This window comes from Strix uralensis, chromosome 1 (genome assembly GCF_047716275.1).
Source record: "Strix uralensis isolate ZFMK-TIS-50842 chromosome 1, bStrUra1, whole genome shotgun sequence".
Classification (NCBI taxonomy): Eukaryota; Metazoa; Chordata; class Aves; order Strigiformes; family Strigidae; genus Strix; species Strix uralensis.
Window position 1 is genome coordinate 139459367 of NC_133972.1, and position 21188 is coordinate 139480554.

Sequence of the window (21188 nt, forward strand, 5' to 3'; positions counted from 1 at the left end):
TCTTTTTCTTTATTTACATCATTTGTGGTTTTGGTAGATACTGACAGTGGTTCCCCAGTTCCTCTGAGGATGTATATCCCAGTTGTGTGAAGCTACAGAGGATGGCTTTTAATAAGATTACATAACATTTTTTATAAGAGTATACCTTTTTATAAGATATTACAGTACAGTCAAAGGATTCTTCTGGCTGAGTAATTTAAACTCAAAAGCTTAGGGAAACAAACCTTCCTTCTACAAAGTATTTCCAGTAAGCAGACTGTATTCTCAGGAAATATGAATCAACAGGGTACCGCAGAAGTCTGTAAGGTAATATACCAGCTGAGAACCTGTCTTGTAGTCTTTAAGTCCTGTTCATGTGGTATATAAAAAAAGTCTTGGAATGCATCTCTCCCACTTATTAAACAATGCAGAAGAAGCAGTAAACATAAAAGTACAGAAACTATGAGATCATCACAGCCCTTGAGCACTGGGAGGCATGAATTTCAGCTGAAGGGCTCTGATCCCTGAGCGAGTGATTACCTTATGATAATGGAGCTCCCTCAGCCTTTCTTTTACAGGGGGAGCATTTGCACTTTGATGGTGAAAAATAAATAATGGCATTGGCATTTCAGAGTGGTTAATCCTTTGTTTGGACTCAGCATTTCATACAGTGAAACTAATATTCATTCAAGATACCATTCAAGATCCTAACATCTATTCCAATCCATCAGAGTGCTCCTTCTGTTCAGACATACAGTCTGTGTTTAGAAAAAAATGTGATACTTCTGACATCTAGAGTTTTGTGGCAGTCACCAGATGGATATACTCACCCATCATACTTTGAAGTCACCTGGCAAGTAGGGCTGAGAAACTTAGGCAGGACCTCACTGGAAAGTAGAGCAAAGGAACTCCTTGTGTGACTCAGTTCTTTTGCCTCTGTACAGATTCAGGGACAGACAGTATAAAATACTGCCCCCCTCCCCCAAGCACCTTAAGGTTTGAGAATTTACTTAGCTTGAGCCAGTTCTAAAATCCAGCATGGCTATATTGCTGCAGAGACTTCATTTTTTTATGAAATTAATCTTGATCCAAGACACTCCCTGGAAACTTGTCTTCCAGAGAAGAAAACAAGGGTGTTCATGATAAAACACCTGTTTGTTGTTAATTTAGTAAGGACCTTTGGACCGCAGCCTGGTATGAGTCTGTCTTTCTGGTTCCCCTTACAGTCTCCAGTAAATATCGCAGTTAAAAGTAATTTTTCAAGGGCCTTTCAACTCTTCCTTTTGAATATAGTTCTGGTGCAAAAACTAAGTCTTCCTTTCTGAGATTTTTGTCAGGTGGGACATAGACCAGACACTAGGCCTTCAAGTCTTTAACCTGACTGGTCCATGGAGAATGAAGAGCCCTTGGGAAAATTTTTCTGCAACGTAGTAACAAAACTTGAGTGACTCCATCACATATTTTCCTTTCTTCATTTTCCTTTGACAAATAATAGACTCCTGAAATAGTTTCATTGCCTGATACTGCTTGCATGCACAAGTAATTTGCAGGATGAGGTCTAAGTACTAGTTTGAATTCAATGTCAACTTGTAATTGTCTTCTGCTGAGGAATGAACTTTCTTCACATCCATGACAGAATCACAGTCTATTTATGAGACTAACTGCTCCACGGTAACATCATATGCAATTTGGTTATCTGCTCTTCCTCTCCTGTCATTTGTTTGGGTCACATTTCAGAGAACATTACCTATTTGTATTTTGTATCATGCAGTTATGCCAAAAGTGACATCACCTGTCATCAGACATGTTTCATATTCTCATTTGTAAGCATTAGTACTGTTCTAGTTTTCAGAATCAGGTTCAATAACATTCAAAGATGTTCTTGATTCAAAGTGCTTACTTATTCTTTTCCCTGATACAATAAAACAAATTTAATAAATGTATTTAGAGAGAACTGAAATGTTGATCAGTAAATATTTTCTAATTTCTTCTTGGCATTCAGAATGCAGTTCTGAATTAATTCTTTCAAGAAAATAATGCAAAGAGAAGTTTTACATCCCGGATTTCTGGAGTTTCTACCCAGGGTTGAGCCTATTCAAAGATCTAAGTGAACAGAAACTTTCTAAAGACTAGGGCTAAAGAGATTATTTAGAGGGGAATAATTTATTCCTCAAATTTCATCTCTTCTTTTGAAATGTGGAATTTGCACGAGCAGCTGGCTTGTTTTCTTATTCTTTTAATTATACAGGCACTTTTATATCTGTAATTTGCTATAGAAATGATGATATTTGAATTGTGCCCTTTAGATATCACTAGTCAGATAAATGCCCAAGTACTGCTCAGACTTCTCAATTTGTGAGTTTTTAAGACTACTACAGTCAATGTTCAAGGAAAGTGCGTTTAATTTTGGGGAGAGTATAAACCAGTAAAATGCTACTGGTACAGGAAGAGGTCAGGCAGTGCTGTAATGGCCTCTGATTACACTGCAGTTCTTCCAGAGGAGGCAGGCAAATTTGTATCTGAACAAACCATCAGAAGAAAGACGGGAAACAAAAATTTTTCTTATCCAGGGAGAACTCTCCTAAAAGAGGGAGCCCTACTTGTTAGTTGGTTACTGCATGAATGTTTTCCCTCCAAATTCATAGAGGGAAAAAGTCCTAATTAAATGTGTTTTAACATTTCTTCTTCCTAAAGCAGTTATTAAGGAAGACTCTTCACAAAAGAAAACAGCTTGTATTCCCTTTTACTACATCACACTGAATACAGGAAAGTTCAAACCATTGGAAGAAATGTGCATCATAGGAGGTATTCATGCTAACCAGCCAGGGGACCTTACCAGGGTGCCTAAATCAAGAGGTGAATCTTTGAGTTCCAGTAGAGTCAAGAAGAGGTACAGACCCTGTGGGGAGCTGTCCTGCGCAAGGGTCTGGCTTAAGCACTCCAAATCCCTGCCAGGTCCTGTCTTTCTCCATTGGGTAAAGAAAGAGTGTAATGAAATTACCTGCCTAAAGGTCAGTAGGCGTATGCTCCCTAGGCTCCTCGTTCATTCCAGAGTGATGGGTTTTTTTCTGAATTGGATGTTGGCCCATAAAAGCCTGTATTACGGTAACACAAGATTTCCATAGCTAGTCTAATCCTCACCACACTTTGTTTTGCTGTTCCATTCCAGAGATATCTGTTTTGGTGGGGTGGACAAGTGTGATCCTGGGCAGGTTTGTCAGGCAACACCTCTATTTTCTGCATCCTGTGATGCAGAAACATAATATTATTACTACTAATGCTGCTCCCATTGCATTAACTATAACTATACTGAAATCCACTCTAAAGGATCATCCACAACATGCCCAATATTACACAAATTGTGTAAGATAATGACCATAATCTGTACAGGGATTGGTCTTCTTTATATATACAGAAAGGGTTGTGCACTGTGGTAGGATGTTACAAATTCCAAATAGTGTGAGAATTAAAATGATGTTCAACAAGTTTATAAAGTTTAAATTTTATCATAGACAATGAGTGGCTTCCAGTTATTTCCCTCTCCTGTGATAATAAGCATTCATAATACCGAACTTCAGAGTCTCTGTGTGCAAGGAAAACATTCCCAAGCCAAGGTGTATAATGAACCTCAGTCCTAGTTCGTCACACAGGTGAAAAATCCAAATGTAAAACACATGAGGCAAATAATAAGGAATTTAAGATTCATGGTGAAGAGACAGGCATTATCAATGATACTTTTAATGGTGTTCTGGTTCACTGGGAAGGCTCTGAAGGCACATACCGTTGGAGTCCCTTCTCTTGTGACAGAACGGCACATGCTCAGCTGCACTGTATCATATTTGGATCAACTATGGGTCCAAATAACACCTAAAAGCCAAATACCAAATGCCTAGATGAGAGGTTCGATTCACACCTAAGGATTGAAACTTCACTCCAAACTTTTGAGTCTGAGCCAAGCACAAACTAGAAAAAATGAATTTGCCAGATTTTTTCCAGATCCAGCCCATGGAAGTAGAAACTGCACAAGATGTGAGTAACCAGCAGGATTTTCACCATGTGGGTGCAGAAAGTTCATCCATCAATTAATCCTGGATTCACCATGGATTTGAACTTTGAGAGATAACTAAACACAGCTGGATTGTGCATTTGTTTCCCTGCTTTCCATATTTAAACATGCAATGAACTCCGTTTCAATCTGCAAAACTTTGAGCCAATTTCTCTTCTTTGTGTGTGTGTATCTGAATTTTGCATCTAAACCCCTGAAAACAAAACTAAGCTTAGCTACCAATCTTCCCGGGCCGATATAAAAGCACACAAGATCTCATCTGGTTTCCCTTAGTCGGAACTCACTTCTATCTCCATCGACATTGAGGCGAAGCTTCGCTGAGCGGTGCCTGGGGCCTGGCCCAGGTTGGAAGGGGTCAGCTGCAAAGTCTCCGTCTGCTGGTGATTTATTTCTTTGCACCATCTGGTGGTTATTTAGCCTAAGTGCAACAGCAGTTCCCAAAATTGCCTCGCTCAGTGTTGCAGTGGTGGTGGCAGCGGCTCACAGCCTACCTTGGAAATGATCTTGGGATAATGCAGAAGATAGCACCTGTCACCAGGGTAGCTAATAATCTAGAATGACACAAATCCCTCTGGTATGGCAGAAATCCTGCTTTTTGCTTCAGGTTGCTACTCCATCATCCTGATCACAGGCCTTTTCACAAAAGCATGTGGGGAGTAAAAAATGAAATCTGACAAAACTGTATTTATAAGATGAAAAAGAATTCAGTCAAGGCTTAACAAGTGCTTTAATCAGGGTATTCTATAAAGCCTGCCAGAGGTATGTGCCAACTAATAACAACTTTTGACCCCGATTTTTGGCTTCATTGACTCTTGGCACGCAAACAACGTGCTGGCTCAGCACTCCAATGAAGCTGACCAATTAGATCAGATTGTATTTAAGTGTTTCTGGAGGAGGACAGCCATCATCATTAGGTGATTAAAAAATCCTAGGCTCAGAAGTGCTGTAACAAATGCATGTCGAACTATTCGAATATAGAGCGCAGGTCATAGGGTAGCTTAAGGAACTGAGGAAAAAAACAGGAAGACATATATTTCCCCATGGGAATGCGTGACATTATAGAATGAGTGATGTCTTCACTCCCTGCTTATGAATCCTGGAGCTGGTGATTGCGGTGAAATGGTTTAAGGTCTCAGCTGCTGAAAACAGCAAATCCAAGTGGATCTGATTAGGCAAGTTCTGCAAACCCTGCCAGATGCTGAATGCTGCTCAGTTAAAACCTGGGCTAACTCCACGAAAGCCATTGGAGAAATCAGGAGCTAACAGAGTTTCTTCAGCCCAGAGTCGTGTCCTTCTTATACTTTATGTTATACTGAAATAGCAAGATACCATGTCTCAATGCTTTGGAAAAATTTCTTTTTATGACTTGAGTCATTTCTGCACACTCAATGGTCTCTGGAGATGTGAAAATGGGCAATAATACCAGTGAGACCTGTCCTTGGAGAATATTCCCTGTGCAGAGGACACAGCTCTCAGAATGGTGGCCTATGGCTAGGGTCCCTAATACAAGATCTGCCTCAGGGAAGGGGACCAATGAGACTAGCAAAGCTGTTAGACTGCTCCAACTATGGTGGGAATAAACAATACACTCCAGACAACCCAAAGCTGCAAAAAAGTTCAGAACAGGCTGAAAGTCCTCCACTTCTCCTTGTCCTCTGCTCTCTTCTCCATACCCACATCTACATGCCTGCAGTAAGTGAAGGCTTGCTCTCTTTCCCTCCCAGATCAACTACATTTTTGGCTAGAGGCAAAACAATATTTAAACTTTCCAGTGTGGAAGTAAAATCTCTATCCCCCAGTTTTGCTGGGTCATACCGTTCGGGTATTAACTGCCAAGCCTATTCGCCACCTGGACATCTGTGAGAAGGACCTCACACAATCAGGTTGCTCTCTCATATAAAATATTTTCTGGTCAGACACACCCTTTTTGAACTACATGGGATACAGTAAAGGTTTTTCGGAAAGTATTTCCTCTTTCCCTGCTTCTGACTTGGATAGTTATAATTTTGTTGACTTGCCAGCCACTAAGCTGCGTTCTATGGAAAATGCTGTATGGATATAGCCTGCTGGAAAAAATAATTGAGCTGTTAAAAAAACCAAGACATGGACTGGAAAACAGGTTTGTTTTTAAATAAAGACCTCAGTGGTAATGGGTGTTTCTATCTGATCTATCAGATAGCTCTCTATTCAGTAGTGATGTTCTTACTTAAGAAAAACTCCCATGAACTCCCTTTTGTGAAAGATGCAGAATACCCCACTATTCCTACAATAGGTGGGAGTTTTTCTGGTTTTTTGAACCTTATATAGACCTGTATCTTTTTAGCCTTAATTTTTAAGCTGATCCAGCACACAGATGTAGGCATTATATGCCATGAATCCTTCTTTAAAACACCTTTGCTCATATTTATATTTGTGAACAGTCAACTTTAAAAAGATTAATTTATCAAGTTTGCATCTACATCTGAATTCAGGATAAGGGTTTGGCTCTGGTAAAGCACAGTTTCTGCTCTAACAGTCCTGCCTATTCTGGGAAGGACTTTCTTTGATCTGTTATAAATTGATCAAGGCTTAGTAGTCATCGGAGAAAGTCTTGGTTCATAATTCATTTTTACGGCTATCTGATTTGTTTTCATTTGTTTTGGGTTTATCTTGGGTATGAGGCCCTGAAACAATTTTAAACTTCTCCACAAAACTATGAATGTAAAATCTTCTGTGAAGCAATCCAGTTTCTCTCTTATCATGATTAATCAGATTGTGATTCTCCAGCAAGGCCATCCTAAGGCCAGAGCAATTAAGAAACCCGCATCCTTTTGTGGTTCCTGTTTTGTATTTATTTTTATATACTCTCAGTAACTACCTAGTCATTTCAGTTTAATCACTGTAGTTCTTTAGTACCCTTCCCTCCACCTCCAAAAAGGAATTCTTCATGAACTTTTTGTCCCCATGCACTAATCTGTTTTCGTGACCTGAACAGCATTTATCCCCTGGTCATAAACGAAATCTGTATTTCATCACATTCATCACTCTGTTCCATGCTACAGCCAAATAGCTGCACTCCTACAGCTTCAAATGATGGCACAGAAGAGAATTGTTAGATATGCACATTCCAGCTATCCCACATCTGCCAGGTCTGTTGTGGGCAAAAATGAGGAAACCAGAGCCAAAAAAACAACCCTGATTTGTGTGTATGTTTTATTTTAAACCATTCTGAAGCCAAGAATGTGAAGATCAACCAAATGCTGACATGCTAGTAATATTTTGTTTTACACAGATCTATAAATATACTTATCACTGTTTAAACTAAGACTGAATATACTGTAGTCATAAGAAACACACATGTTCTGGAGGACAGATAGAAATAATTATATGAAACAAAGACTGGAAACACTTTCTTTTTCTGGGTGGGGTTAGACTTCCTATAAAACTTGATTGGGGGTAATCTTCCATTCCTTGTGCAGGTGAGCTTAATGGGAGTTTTCTCTAGGATTGGGCCCAAACACAAATATATTTTTTGTGCCTTTGGTTTTCAACTTCTCTGCAAACTTCTTTCATTCTGGAGCTGTTTCTAAGCCATCTATAGCTATGAATAGCAAAACTGCTATCAATAAATCCAAATTCACTATATAGGAGCACCTCCACCAGAAAAAAATGTAGGGTCCCAAATAAAAAAATATATATTCAAAAGAAACACAGAATTGCCTCAGCTAGGGATCAGCCGTGATTAATCTAGTCTGCCATGCTGTCTCTGACAAAGACCAGCACCAGACACAGGGCTGGTACAGAAGGATAAAGCACGATCAGGAAGAAAAAGATGACAAAAAGTAGTAAGTTACCTATTGTATGGACAAACTGTACGTACTGACTTTCGGAACTTTCCTTATGCTCAAGTTCAAGGAGAAGGAAGAAACAGACTTCACTGACTGCCTTTTGTGAAGACGAAGGGGGAAAAAGAAAAACTGCAGTGATAATAAAGGGTTGTAAGCAAGGAGGGGAGAGACTTCTGGTTCTTCTGTCTTAGAATGGACAGGACGGGCAAGAGTGGAGGTCAGCTCCTGTGACGGTAGGTGTAGAATCTCTGGGTAAGTTGCACTGGATCTACTTCTACCCAGGAAAGAAAATGCATTTAGCTGTGTGCTTCTGGGGAAGGAAATAGAGTAGGTCACTAGCAGAGAACAACCACATTCGTAAAGTGAAAGATATTAGATGGTGAGCAGATTTTGGGTAAGAAGAAGAAATTAAAAGTTGAAGGTAAATTGCTGAAAATGGCCCCAGACACTGAAATCCACTATGGAGCTTGGACTTTGAAAAACAGCATTTAATCAGAAAACTATCAGAAAGGACCTCGTGGAAGGAAATCATGAAGGGGGAAAGAAATGGCAATTACTGAAAGAGTCTAAAGAGCAAATTGCCCCATAAGGGAAAAGTTAAGAGGCTTACCTTACCTAAAATCACATTCACAAAATCATATGTGTTTGCTTTAGGAAATACAAGCAAATAAATGCATGAAGAATCTATTAAAATTGGAAAATTAAGAACCTACCAACTTCCAAATCTGTGAAATAGGCCCACTGAAAATTAAATTTAAATAAAACACGGAACCAGAAAACTTTAAAATATAGGACTGAATAAAAGGTTTCTTTTGATAAATTAAGGGTTAAAATATCTCACTCTTTAGGGATTAGGCAGAACTCGTGACCTGATCTGTAAAAGCTTAAGCCATCCCAGTTGTGAGATCAGTACAATACATAACTGTTAATAGTACATTTGATAGAAAATAACGGATTGATTGATTGATTGATTGAAATGGAGACTCAAGTTTGTTAAATGCTTCTTTGCCAGAGAGCTGTCATTACGCCAGCAAGTATCAACTGAGATTTGTCAAATTTTAGAGGATTACCTGTCTCTATATCAGTAACTGGGGAGCATTTTTGTTTCAGAAAATGAAAACACAACTTCCTCAGTCAGTGCCTGAGCTGGCAGAGCATTTCTAGATTGAAGAGATCTGAATTCAGAATGGTTCCTCTCACCAAGTACTGTACACCCTCCTGGGTGTGAGGACATCTTTGTGAGTCACTCTGGTGTAGCATTAGTAGCTCCTGGCTCTGAAACCAGACCCCCATTCACATGCAGCAGGAAATATATTTTAAAGCCCATCCCCTTCTTCATTCATGCAGCACAAGTGGCTCAGCATATACACGCCACTCACAAGCCCAACATGAGGCAGCTTGAGAGAGACAACCAAAAAGGTCTTCTCTGCTTGCTCTTCAGAAGAGGCAGTGGACCAGAGAGAAGATTCCGTTTACCCAGATCTGACTTGTGTGCTGGCAGTTGGACCACACTGGTTTTGCATGTGGTATATAAAATGAGCAGACATAAAAATGGGTATTGATGAAGTGCAATTTCACCCTTAAAATGCAGCTGAATTCACTGCATCAGTCCAGAGGAGTGCCAAAAATGTGAGGGAGCTGCAACAGTATCACATAATCTGTGCAATGAATGAACTTAAAAGTTAAATGAACCTCACAGCATGGATGTATAGGCTATGCACATCCAGTGTGAGAAAGTCTCACAGTATAAGTAGGATTCAGAGATAATTCCTGCAGGAACTGCAATGAAGGGGATACATATAGAAATTTCAGGCCTGTGCAAAAACAATTGTCACCACCACTTAATGGCAGTAACAGAGGGGCATTGAGTTCAGCAGTTCACAGATAGTCATGGGTAAGCCAATGACCAACCTGTGTGCTTATTTTCTACACATTTAAACTGCTCAGTCCTTGGAAATTTGGCATCTTCGTATGGTTCTATTTTCTCACTTGGCCCTAGGAAAAAAGTTGGTTAGGAGGGAATGAGTAACTTTTTTTTTTGCCTTGCTTTTTTTCCCCAAGAAAGAAGCAGAATAATCACGGGTTTTTTCATTGTTTTCTGCCAGCATGTTGAAAGATGGGCACATTATCAGACTGGAAAATTTTCCTAAGAATTCTAGAGGGTTGATCTGAATCAAATGTAAATACTAAGCAACAAAACTCTCATCTTTTCTGTGTTCAGTGTGGTTACAGAAATCATTAAGTCAAGTAGGTCTTGGACTGAGATCTGTAATATTTTTTTCCATGTTCATCAGACATCACTAAGTAACTTGAAAAATGTTCTTGTGTATCTTAGTAAACAAAAACAAAAATTAAGAACAAGTTATTCTGTGTGTCAGTCCAAAATGAAATATTTTATCTTCCTTTGAGGTTTGCCCTTCCCTTGAAAGATATACTAGAGTTTATAAACTATCATTAGACTGACAGACTGGCATGTTGAAACTGGTGGGGTTATTACTGTTGCTTTATGCTCTCTGAAGCATGACTGCTACACTTATTTGGTTCTCAGTTAAATGTTCATGAGGATAATTCCACTGCAGCCTTCCAAGGAGAAGTTTAAATACATCTGGATTTATGTTCCTTCTGATTCCTGAACTGTGATCTGTAGACATTGTTTGTAAAACACCTGAAGTACATTAAGTGCTTGGCGTACATGGACATCTTATCTTTTCACATAACAGCATCTACCTACTGTTTATCGAAAACTATGTAGATCTAAACATATTAAGGGAATGGGAATATATCATCATGACAAACAGCCATAGAGTGTGAGCTAAGTCTCAATTTGTAATTAATAATTAATGTGCATAAGATTTCAAACCCTTTACTCCCACTGGCAGGCTGCTACTTATCAAAGCATTTTCAGTGCAGTCAATGAAAGGTGTGTAACTGCTGACAAACCTGAAAATGAGTCTGCAAGTCTTCAATACTTCTTGTACACTGTTGAGTCTTAAGTCAAATCTTGCTGTCATTTACTCAGGATAGACTAGATCCATTATATAACTGCTACTTCAAAAACTTGTCTTCTTTTTTTTTGGCATCCTGCAGATTTTTAGGAAGAATCTGCAACTTTTTTCCTTAGGTTTGGAGTAGGAAGCTTGGAAATGGCAGGGTAAACTGCCCTATTTTCTGTGGAAATAAATCTACTGCAACTCCCTTTGATGTCTCAAACCACCCGTGCACAAAAATTGTGCCAGAAATCTGACCTAATGTGTTACAATTTACATATCCTGACACTGAATAATGTTGGCTACATCCTTAGTTACCATAAGAGGTTGAATTTCTTCCACAGTCAGCTTGCTTCACTTCATATGTCTGGCCCTTCACTTGACAATTTGCATTAACTGAACCAATGAAAGCTAAAAGAAAACTGAAAAGGAACGTGTGAGCCACAGCAAGAGAGACACTGTGATTGCTCTCCCTCTTACCAGACTTGCAACGAGAAGAGAGGTTGGCCTATGGCATTTGCTCTGTTTGCACCCTTTTCTTACAAATTTCTTATACTATACCATATACTTTGACTTTGGTTGTACCTTGCATAGTCCATAGGTGTGAATGGCTTTCACCAGTAACGGATTCCCCACAACCCAACCAGCTATCAATGCTGTTGTGGAAACCATAGCACTGTAAGAAAACTCTGGCACTGGCTGTGACTCGGTTGAGCCTTGCGTGTGATATATGCCTTTGGAAAAATCTGAGAATAAAACACACACTGGAACAGAAACACCGAAGTAGCCACATGGTTACATTTTCAGCACTCTTCAACCTGAAAAATTATTATTTCTAGAACTTAGTGTTTAACTTTTTTGTGGATGTAACTATCCCCATTTTTACCATGTGTGCCCTGTTTTTCCCTGTTGATCTCAGTAATGAGGAGGACTGAAACCTTAATTTTAGCTTCTGTGTGTTGATAGGTTAACATGCACAAATTGTGAACACAGGCACAGATATTTTATTAGCGTTTAAATGGATGATGGACAATCACAGGACATAATACAAGAATCATATTCTTAGTGTGACATTAGTCTTAGAACCCTGGTGGCACAGAAGTCTTCAACATTTGCTAGAAATTTCAGACTTTTCAAGCATCTAGAAATGTGCCTTATTCTGCCAAGTACTGAACATTTGTCTTTTGTGGAAAACTGTTCAACACATTTTTAAAAGCTGAAGAAAGGCATACTACCTCCTCCCTTAAAGTCTCCCTTAAAGAGAGATAGCAAGTTGTCAGTGTGTTATATTTCAGATGAATGAAGCTTTAACTCTGGTTTGTTACAAGTTTGGTAACAAAAACATCTTTCTTTACTAATGGAGATGTTGTTCTTCACCTCCCATATGCTATTGCCTCTGTTTCTTATAAATACAAACTATTCGACTTATTTTAAAATACATTAAGCCACTAAGGCTCATGATGACTTCATGGGGAACTCTGAGTTCTCAGTACATCAGGTCCTCACTCATTAGTCCCCTACTTTACTCACTTGGTAACAGACCTGTGTTTTCTTTCCATGAGATTTCTATACCCTTTAATGTCTTGCACTGAAGACTCTTTTTTTCCTTCAGCTCAGTACTAATAACATACAGCTTTTGAAGACATTCTTTATTTCAGCAGTTAGCTACTAGTTATTAGCTATTCACCTGAAAGGTAGATCATAGGTATTATTATCCCCAGTTTTAATAAAAGAAAGCTTGTGACCTGCGGGCAAATGGGAAAAGGTTCCTCCTTCCTCTTATAAATCTTTCCATGAAATCTCATTCTTCCTACTGATGACTATATAAGGTTCCTCTTAAAACTGGAACTAGTTCTTTCTAACTGAAATTAGTTGCTAGATGAAGACGCAGTAGGGAGAAGATTACAGTGATGTTGGTGGGAAAACTACTGGAACCGGCTAGAGAAGCTAATAATTAGTGAAAATTAATCTCAACAATTACAGTGGGAGAACAAAATCTAAGAAGCTTGCAGGTTTAAGGCACATTGCAAACTGTAAACTGACATTAAAATACTCTAAACCTGTTATTTCCTTGCCTTTAAATACATTTCCTAAGCGATTTTTAGAGTATCTTTGGAAAGAGAAAAATTTTTGTGCCTAGTGCTTTTTCCAGCCTTGATGAAAAGCCTGTCTGATGAAACCATGGGGGGTCCATTCACATTTGTTTAAGTGTATAGTGTAACTGATACTGCTTATATAGTACTGTTTGTACAGTGAGACTGTAATTGGTGAGAATAATGGCATAAAGGTAGCTGAATACACTTCTTATTTACAGAAAAAAACTCTTTGGATACTTATTTTAATGAGAATAAAAATGCATTTATTTCAGACTTTCATATAATGCCCATTTCTTCCATGTATTCAGAATTTATCTTATACACTAGTATTCTGGATAGACGTCTTCTTTGAATGCATAGGCCTCCCAGGGATAGCTTTGCATGGCTGAATCTGAATATCTGGGCAGTATCTCCAACAATTTTGCTTCTCTGTTTCATGAGAGAGAATCCAGCTTTATTAGATTTTTTCCCTATTTAATGTGCGGGGTATGTGCATGGTTTGATGTGCAGCATAATATTTGTTTGGGTTTATATCCCCACTGTGACATATAAAATCTAATAAGCAAGTCTTTTTCTTTTGTTGCTATGGCAGAAAGATTCTTGAAACACTTAATGATAGAAAATAATTTAAAAAAAAAAATGGAGTGGCATCTCGCTTCTATTTTTGGCAAGTTTGTTCACATATGTGTTTACAAAGCCAGAACTCTGAAATGCTCTAAGCTAAGAGTTCCATAGTGAAACCAAGCCAACCTCATAAAGTTCAGTAACTCCAGAGTCTAAATTCTTACGCTAAATGTATTATTGTTCAAAAGGAACTTGTAAGGATCATTTACTGGGAAGGCATGCCTTCCTAATAATTTCCAAATAAAGCGTTACCTGCTTGCCACAGTGAGGCTACACATAGGGACTGTGCTTTACGGGCCATAATTTCAACTCTGCAGTTGTTCAGTACTCCAGAACTCCATTTATAAACTTTTCAAGAGATTTGCTTGCCCAGCTCCATCTGAAGTTTGGATGTTTTTCCAAGCATCATCGTTACAGAAATTTCTAGCAACATTTATAGTGTTTACTGGTTTTAGGTTTCAGGAGGTGCAGCATCGGCCTGTGGTATCAAATGAATACAGCAGAGAATTACAAGATGATATTTCTGTAAAAATGTGCTAAGGAATGGTACCGCTTCAGTAGGATTTCCTGGTTATGTGGCATTTTAACTCGGATGGTTAATTTTGGTTTGCAACCGTATCTGATAACTATGCGGGGGAGGAGGGGAAAGCCTAAAACTTACCATGGATTTAATGATTTTATCTCTTCCCTTACGTATACAATCTTTGCCTTCCATTTTCCTGCTTCTTGCTCTCATTTCCCATCTTGCCCAGTATCCCCAGAAACTCTCTTGTGTTATCTATTCTACCATGACCACGTTTTATTCAGCCTAACCTCACAGCTGCACCCATCCTTCTGCAGTGCCCCCAGGATGCACTCTCACATCATCAGACCCCTTTGGGCCTGAAATTGTCAAGAGAGAGTGGGTATGCAAGGCAATCTACCGGGGGTGCAGAGAAAAGCTGTTGCAAGAGTAAGTCCTCCTATTGCAGTGGGGCCTTTCTGCTCTCTCTGTGCTTTCTGGTACTCGTGCTTCCTGCAGGATGCTTCCTGAGCTCTCCAGTTAAAGAAAAAGAAGAGCAATAAAGCATGTGGTACCTTATCACAGTCACATTATGTTAGTGTTACCTTTACATGGAGGAAAAGTGTTCACCCTGTTTAACTGTAGGTACCAAATTTATGTTCCCCGTGCAGTCTCAGTGCCTTCCACAAATCAGAAAACTCAGATACTTACAGCTCAATGTTATAAGTAGCACCAATATAACTTCCACTTGTTTTCACACTCATACTTTTGTAATGCTTTTTCCTCTTCAAGGAGATTACCAGGGAAGTCACTAAGGGCTTGAATAACTCATCCTTGGTCAATGTGCTATCAACAGAATTAACAGCTTCCCAGGCAAAAGCAAAATTGTGTGGCAGAAATTTTCTCAGCAAGTGTCCACCTTAAGTCAACAAAGTGTGTCTGCCAGGGGTAGCACAAAAGCATACCAGAGAACCAAGGTTTTTTTACTGACTCAGACTGAAGAAACAAGATGAGCCTACAATACTGTTAAAAGTAATTTTTAAGCAATTACTTTTTCCGTGGTGTTGCTAGAAGTAACAAAATGCAGTAATATACTATATAGGTATGTATTGTTTTCTTGCAATCCTAGCTGCTAATGGAGTCATGTAAGAGTTTTTTTACATGGACAAGATCTTGCAACAGATGACTTCTGAGGCCAGGACCCAAGAAGGGGACAAGCAGAACTTGGTATCTCTTCCAAAGGTCCCTAGGAATTGCTGATGCCAAGGAAAACTAATATCCTTTTTAATGTAAAAATAATTTTTATGGGTCAGAGGCACAACACTGATATCATACAAATATTTTTATGTGAAAATAAGGAATTTACAGTATTTTGATGAAATATAATCTGAGGAAATGATGTAATTACATGTTATAATGAGAACCTGCTGTCTATTCCTTCTCTTTTCTCCATATCCCAAGTGCAAGCAATGCCCTTGCTACAGCATACACAGCAAGTTAAAAACTAGGACAAGAACAGGTAAGCATACGCAAATCCTAATGTGTTTCACTAGCTTGTGAATTAAGAGATAGCATTTGGATTTTCAGATCGCACTCTGGAATATTTTGTGACAGTGGGAACATCATTTTGTCTATATGTAAGATGCTAGAAATCTCTTAGGTATCTGAAAATGGGGAAAACAATGAAAAAAGCAGATTACTGGAGCTGTTAAAATTGTATAAACTGTCCTCTAATAATACTTACCAGATCAACAGCTCTTATCACCCCAATGGTACCTTCACTCAAACACCATTATTCCAGACCCAGTTTCATCCCAGCATCCCACAAGAGTTCTTGATCTTGGCTTGCAATTTCTGTAAAGGAGAGTAAGAAAGCACCACCAGGATCAAACCCTTCATGGACTGTCCCCAAAACAAGCCCAAGCCCAAAGTGGGAATCCATGACGATCACCAGGTTAGGGTTATGGGTAATAGAAGATCAAGTTTTGGGGTGGCATGGTAGATGATGCTAGATATAGAAAGGACTGCTGGGTTAAGCTTGAAGGCTAGGCAGATAGTGCAAAACAAACAAACAAACCGAAAAAGGTTTAGGAAATTCAGAGATGGTCTTTCTTAATGTGAGAGGTACTGGAGTTGCCTGGCAGCATCTTTCAACCTAGAACAAGGAGGGCTACAGAAGTCAGACCTGTGAAAACAAGGGACTGCAAAGGTAAGACGCTGTTCCACACAAACCAAAACCAGTCATGTCCTAATATGCCCAGCTTGTACAGGGGTCTCTCAGGATGTGGCTTGTTATGTGAGGGAGTTTATTAGTAACATGCTGCTGACACAAACATCTACATCTCGTGCCCATGGCCAGCACCACAGCCATCCTCACAGCTCATGCTCCTCACCCAGGCTGCTCCACACCCCATGTGAGCATCCATGAGGTACAGCAGCCACAGTGGTGAGCAAGGGGACTGGGGCACAGGTGGTGTGCAGTGACAGGAAGACAGCAGCATCAGCAGGAGAAGGCTGCTGAGGAGGAGGCTCGGATGACTGAGGCCACCTGCCATTCAGCCCTGCCTTGGCAAGTGGCAGCCTGAACAGCCGCTCAAAGCTTGGTTGTGTCACTTTGTTCCCCTCTTGCATACCAAGAGTGGGAGAAAAAGTGGTTGGCATAGAAGGTGTCAGCTAAATACATGCAATACATGCTAAATACATGAAAACCCAGAACATCTTAATGTGAGTGTGAAATAAGAGTAACTGGAAATACAGCTCATTACAGGAGTGTGAGAAATGGCCATGGTGTACAGCACACCACACAACAACCTGGAAAACCATGTCAAGCCAGGAATATCATCTGCACAACCAGGAACCATGGGGATTTGAGAAAGAACCATAAAATCATAGAATGGTTTGGAAGGCAACTAGTTCCAAACTCCCCTGCCATGGGCAGGGACACCTTCCACTAGGCCAGGTTGCTCAAAGCTCCATCCAGCCTGGCCTTGAACAATTCCAGGTAGGGGGCATCCACAACTTCTCTGGGCAACCTGTTCCAGTGCCTCACCACCCTCACAGTAAAGAATTTCTTCCTTATATCTAAGACAAATCTGCCCTCTCTCAGTTTAAAACCATTACCCCTCAACCTATCACTACACTCCCTGATAAAGAGTCCCTCCCCATCTTTCCTGTAGGCCCTCTTTAAGTACTGAAAGGAAGCTATAAGGTCTCCCTAGAGCCTTCTCTTCTCTAAGCTAAACCACCCCAACTCTCTCATCCTGACCTCATTAGGCAGGTGCTCCAGCCCTTCTAAATTGGTATGTAGTCACTGGGAGAAGGATCTTCAGGAAAACAAACCCTAAAGCCTGTTGACTGAGCATAGGAAAAGCTGGCGATGAGTTCACATTTAAAAATAACTAACATTTAAATTGTTTTCAATATTATTAAGGCTAGCATTTTGTTTTTATATTAAAGGCAGTTTTCTAAATTTTGTCTTCATTGCCTTTTGCATTTCATAATCATATGCAAATCAAATTAAGGACCCAGGGTGCTTAATTCCTTTCTGAAAGGTAAGTCTTTTATTGTGGTGTGTAGTGTAAACAGCATGATACTTCCCCACAAAATAAGTGGATTTTTAAATAATCCAAAGAGCATCTTCCTTTTTAATTAATTTCTACTCGTGCCAGACTGGCCATATTAGTAGTAGAGCTGGTTTAAGTGCATACAGGCATGAAGGCTCTGGTGTGATACAGCCAGATACTGCGATAGTCTGAGTTCATCAGGCTACTTGCTCTGCTACACACCACTGTAGTGAGAGAGGCAACTCTGTATTGCAAATCAGGGGAGGGCGGAATCAGCACTATTATTGTTTTGTGTTGTGATTTAGTGTTATTGCAGCATCCCACCTAATGTGTGGGCAGGAGGATTGTCCAAGTCTCATGCTGCCTGTTGTCTCTAGTTCAGCAGAATACAGAAGTGGGTTATTTCCTTCTTACTCTTTCCAGGTTCTCTCTTCTTCCTGCAATCTCCTTTTCAAAAAGCAGTGATATAATTCTAGAGATTTGAAGAGGCTTTTATTGCACCATTGTATTTTTTTGCACTATGTCCTTCAGGCTGAGGTTGTGGTTTCATGTTACAGCAAAACAATGTGACAGTGAGCTGTTGCCAAAAGGAGCTGGCCCTCTATTTTCTCTCCATCTGCAGATTCTTGCTCTGGCCATAGCAGCCAGGTCTCCCTATTTAATTTTCATACAGTGTAGTGACTGTGTACTTTCAGGATCAGTCTGTTTATGTGGCTCATGACACAGGAAACTGATTATGTTTCTTCTCTCCCAAGCAAGGGTTTCTCTTGGATCAGTTCATCCATGGCTGCACTTTTGCTAGATATAAAACACAGTAGCATCAGGTTGAGTGTTTTGTTAACGTAAATCACAAATGACATTTGTTCTGTTGAGGCATTTTTCAAAATTAAACAAGTAGGGAGCACAATGCGTATTAAAACCTTGAGGAAGATGCTGCCTGTGTTGCTGTCACCACTCTTGTGTCCTCTGTAACTTTTTTAAGCCTCAAGAAGATAGAGAACTTTTCAAAGACTGTGATGAAATACATCTCATTAAAATAATTGAGACCTCTCACTGATTTTTGTATACCTCAGGAATCTGCACTCTTTGTTGCTTTCCTTTGCTTTGGTGTTGCAATCAGTCCAGGCAGACATGGAATTTAGAAAGAGAGGTCAGCCCTGACTGATCTGACTCATCTCTGGCTGCCAGGGCTCTGTGTTACTATGTATGTGGGTCAGAGGCAAAAGTTTCTGTAATACAGGCAACATGGTTAAAAATACAAGACTCATTTCTATCAAAAGTAGCATAGACACTGCAGAGGGATAGAGCTGATCCAGGGGATACCTGCAGGCACATGTTGTTGACAAAGACACCTGACTTCTTCAAAAGTCCACCTCACAAATACAAGATGTCATGACAGCCTTCGTAATGGAGACCAGACCTCGTTATAGCTGACAGAAACATTTGTTTGCATTCCACCAGATGATTCTGTTTCCCATCACTAAGAGCTTAAAGAATTTCTTGACATTATGAGTTTTTTAATAGCTTTTCTTTTTATTAACTTAAACAATTTTCCATTAACATGCCAGTGTTCTAACTATTTGTTTAATGTCTGAGGGTGATGTAAAATCACCTTAATGGCTGCTCTATGACCATTTTCTATACTGGTCTCTTCTTTCCCCACTAAGTAACTGGAGAAATCCTGTCTTTAAGCATCCTGTGTTCTCGATGGAACAGTATGTTGACATTACAGTAAAAAAACATAAAGCACAGTCAGCCTCAGAGAAGTTCTTACTCATAAAGAATGCAAAACTGATAGCCAAAAGATTTCAGTATGTGTGACAGTATAAGAAGCTGTTTTTGAAGAAAAACTGCATTCATATATTATTTTAGCTAGCTTTGAAAGTTTTTTATCGTTCTCTGCTAAAACCATGAAGACCATTCTTTGCAAACTCACATTTTATCCTTGATTATTACACCAGTGTCCCACCATTCTGAATCTTTTCTTCAATGTTTTTAATGACAATTTGTACTGACAGGAGACAACACTTCATCATCACAGAAAGTTTTCATGGGAAGCGTTGTTGTGGTTCTGAGTCAATGCAGATCATTCATATTCACAGCATATTCATAGCAATCATATACTCAACCATGCTTCATTTGGATTTGTGGCATATAAATGATTTATCCAAAAAGTACAGAGGTCTATAGAAAAGCAGTGAGTTGGAGGAAGAAAACTTTATTGATAAGTTCAATTTTTCTTTTCATTTAAAACATGTCAAATACCCCCTGCTTGAGCAGTCAATACATATTATCAAATCAATATTTATGTTTAAAAATATAAAATCAAGTCACCCATCAATGTCAGTCTTGTGTAATTGTGATCCACAAATCATTTGACTTCTTGAGAAAATGTATAACATTAGCCATTGGGAAAAAAATTATCTGGGTGGCTAGTAAAGCAAACAAACATGAACAGTTTGGAGAACCTGTTTGGGTACCTGTTATGGATTGACATGCTTACTATGGTGTGTTGTGAAACAGTTTCTGTCTGTCTACTGCATTTATTGGTACTATCATATATCATGTTTGGAGTAGATACATATATCCACTCTTTTATTTCAAGAAGTTAGGAAGCAAGTAAACAAGGATTTTCTGGGGGTGGATTTGGGGAAGAACAACTTATTCTTCGCATACTTCCCACACCTTTTCCTTCCTTTTAGATTTTACTGACGTACATTATTTTGGATAAAAATTCAACACACTTAAAAGTAATCTGAGAAGAACTGGATTTTGAGAAGCCCTAACCCAACGTCTGCACACATGGGCAATATGATAACCTTTGAAAAAACAAAAAGTCAATATATTTAAGTATTTATGCATGTCTACTCTATTTTTTTTTAATTATTTCATATTTGAAACAGATCATTTTCACCTTGGGCATCTGAAGAACAAAAAGCACCATCAAGTCCTATTTCTGGTCATGGATATCTGACTGAAAAGACTGAATCAGGAAGATAATTTGTGTGCTTTTCCTTTGAGAGTAGCTGGAGGAGTGCTTTGTTAAAGACACAAAGGATGAAACAAGGTAAATAGCTAAACTTGTCATTTTATGAACTGGAGTGTGGTTCACTTTTAAAGAAACTTACCTCATCACAGTCTGCAACTGCTTCAAGGGGGGCAGCAGAAGGGGAGGTGCTGATCTCCTGTCTCTGGTGACCAGCAATAGGACACGAGGAAATGGAATGAAGCTGCGTCAGGGACAGTTCAGATTGGACATTAGGGAAAGGTTCTTCACTGAGAGGGTAGTCAGTCACTGTTAACAGGCTCCCCAGACAAGTGGTCACGGCACCAAGCCTGTCAGAGTTCAAGGAGTGTCTGGATGGTGCTCTTAGTCATATGGTTTAGTTTTAGGTAGTCCTGCGAGGAGCAGGGAGTTGGATGTTACGATCCTTATGGGTCCCTTCCAACTTGAGATATTGTATGATTCTATGATTCCTCCTGAGAATTTGGTGATGAGAACAAAGTGCTGTGTTTTTCTGAGTGTATTTCTGCACATTAAGTA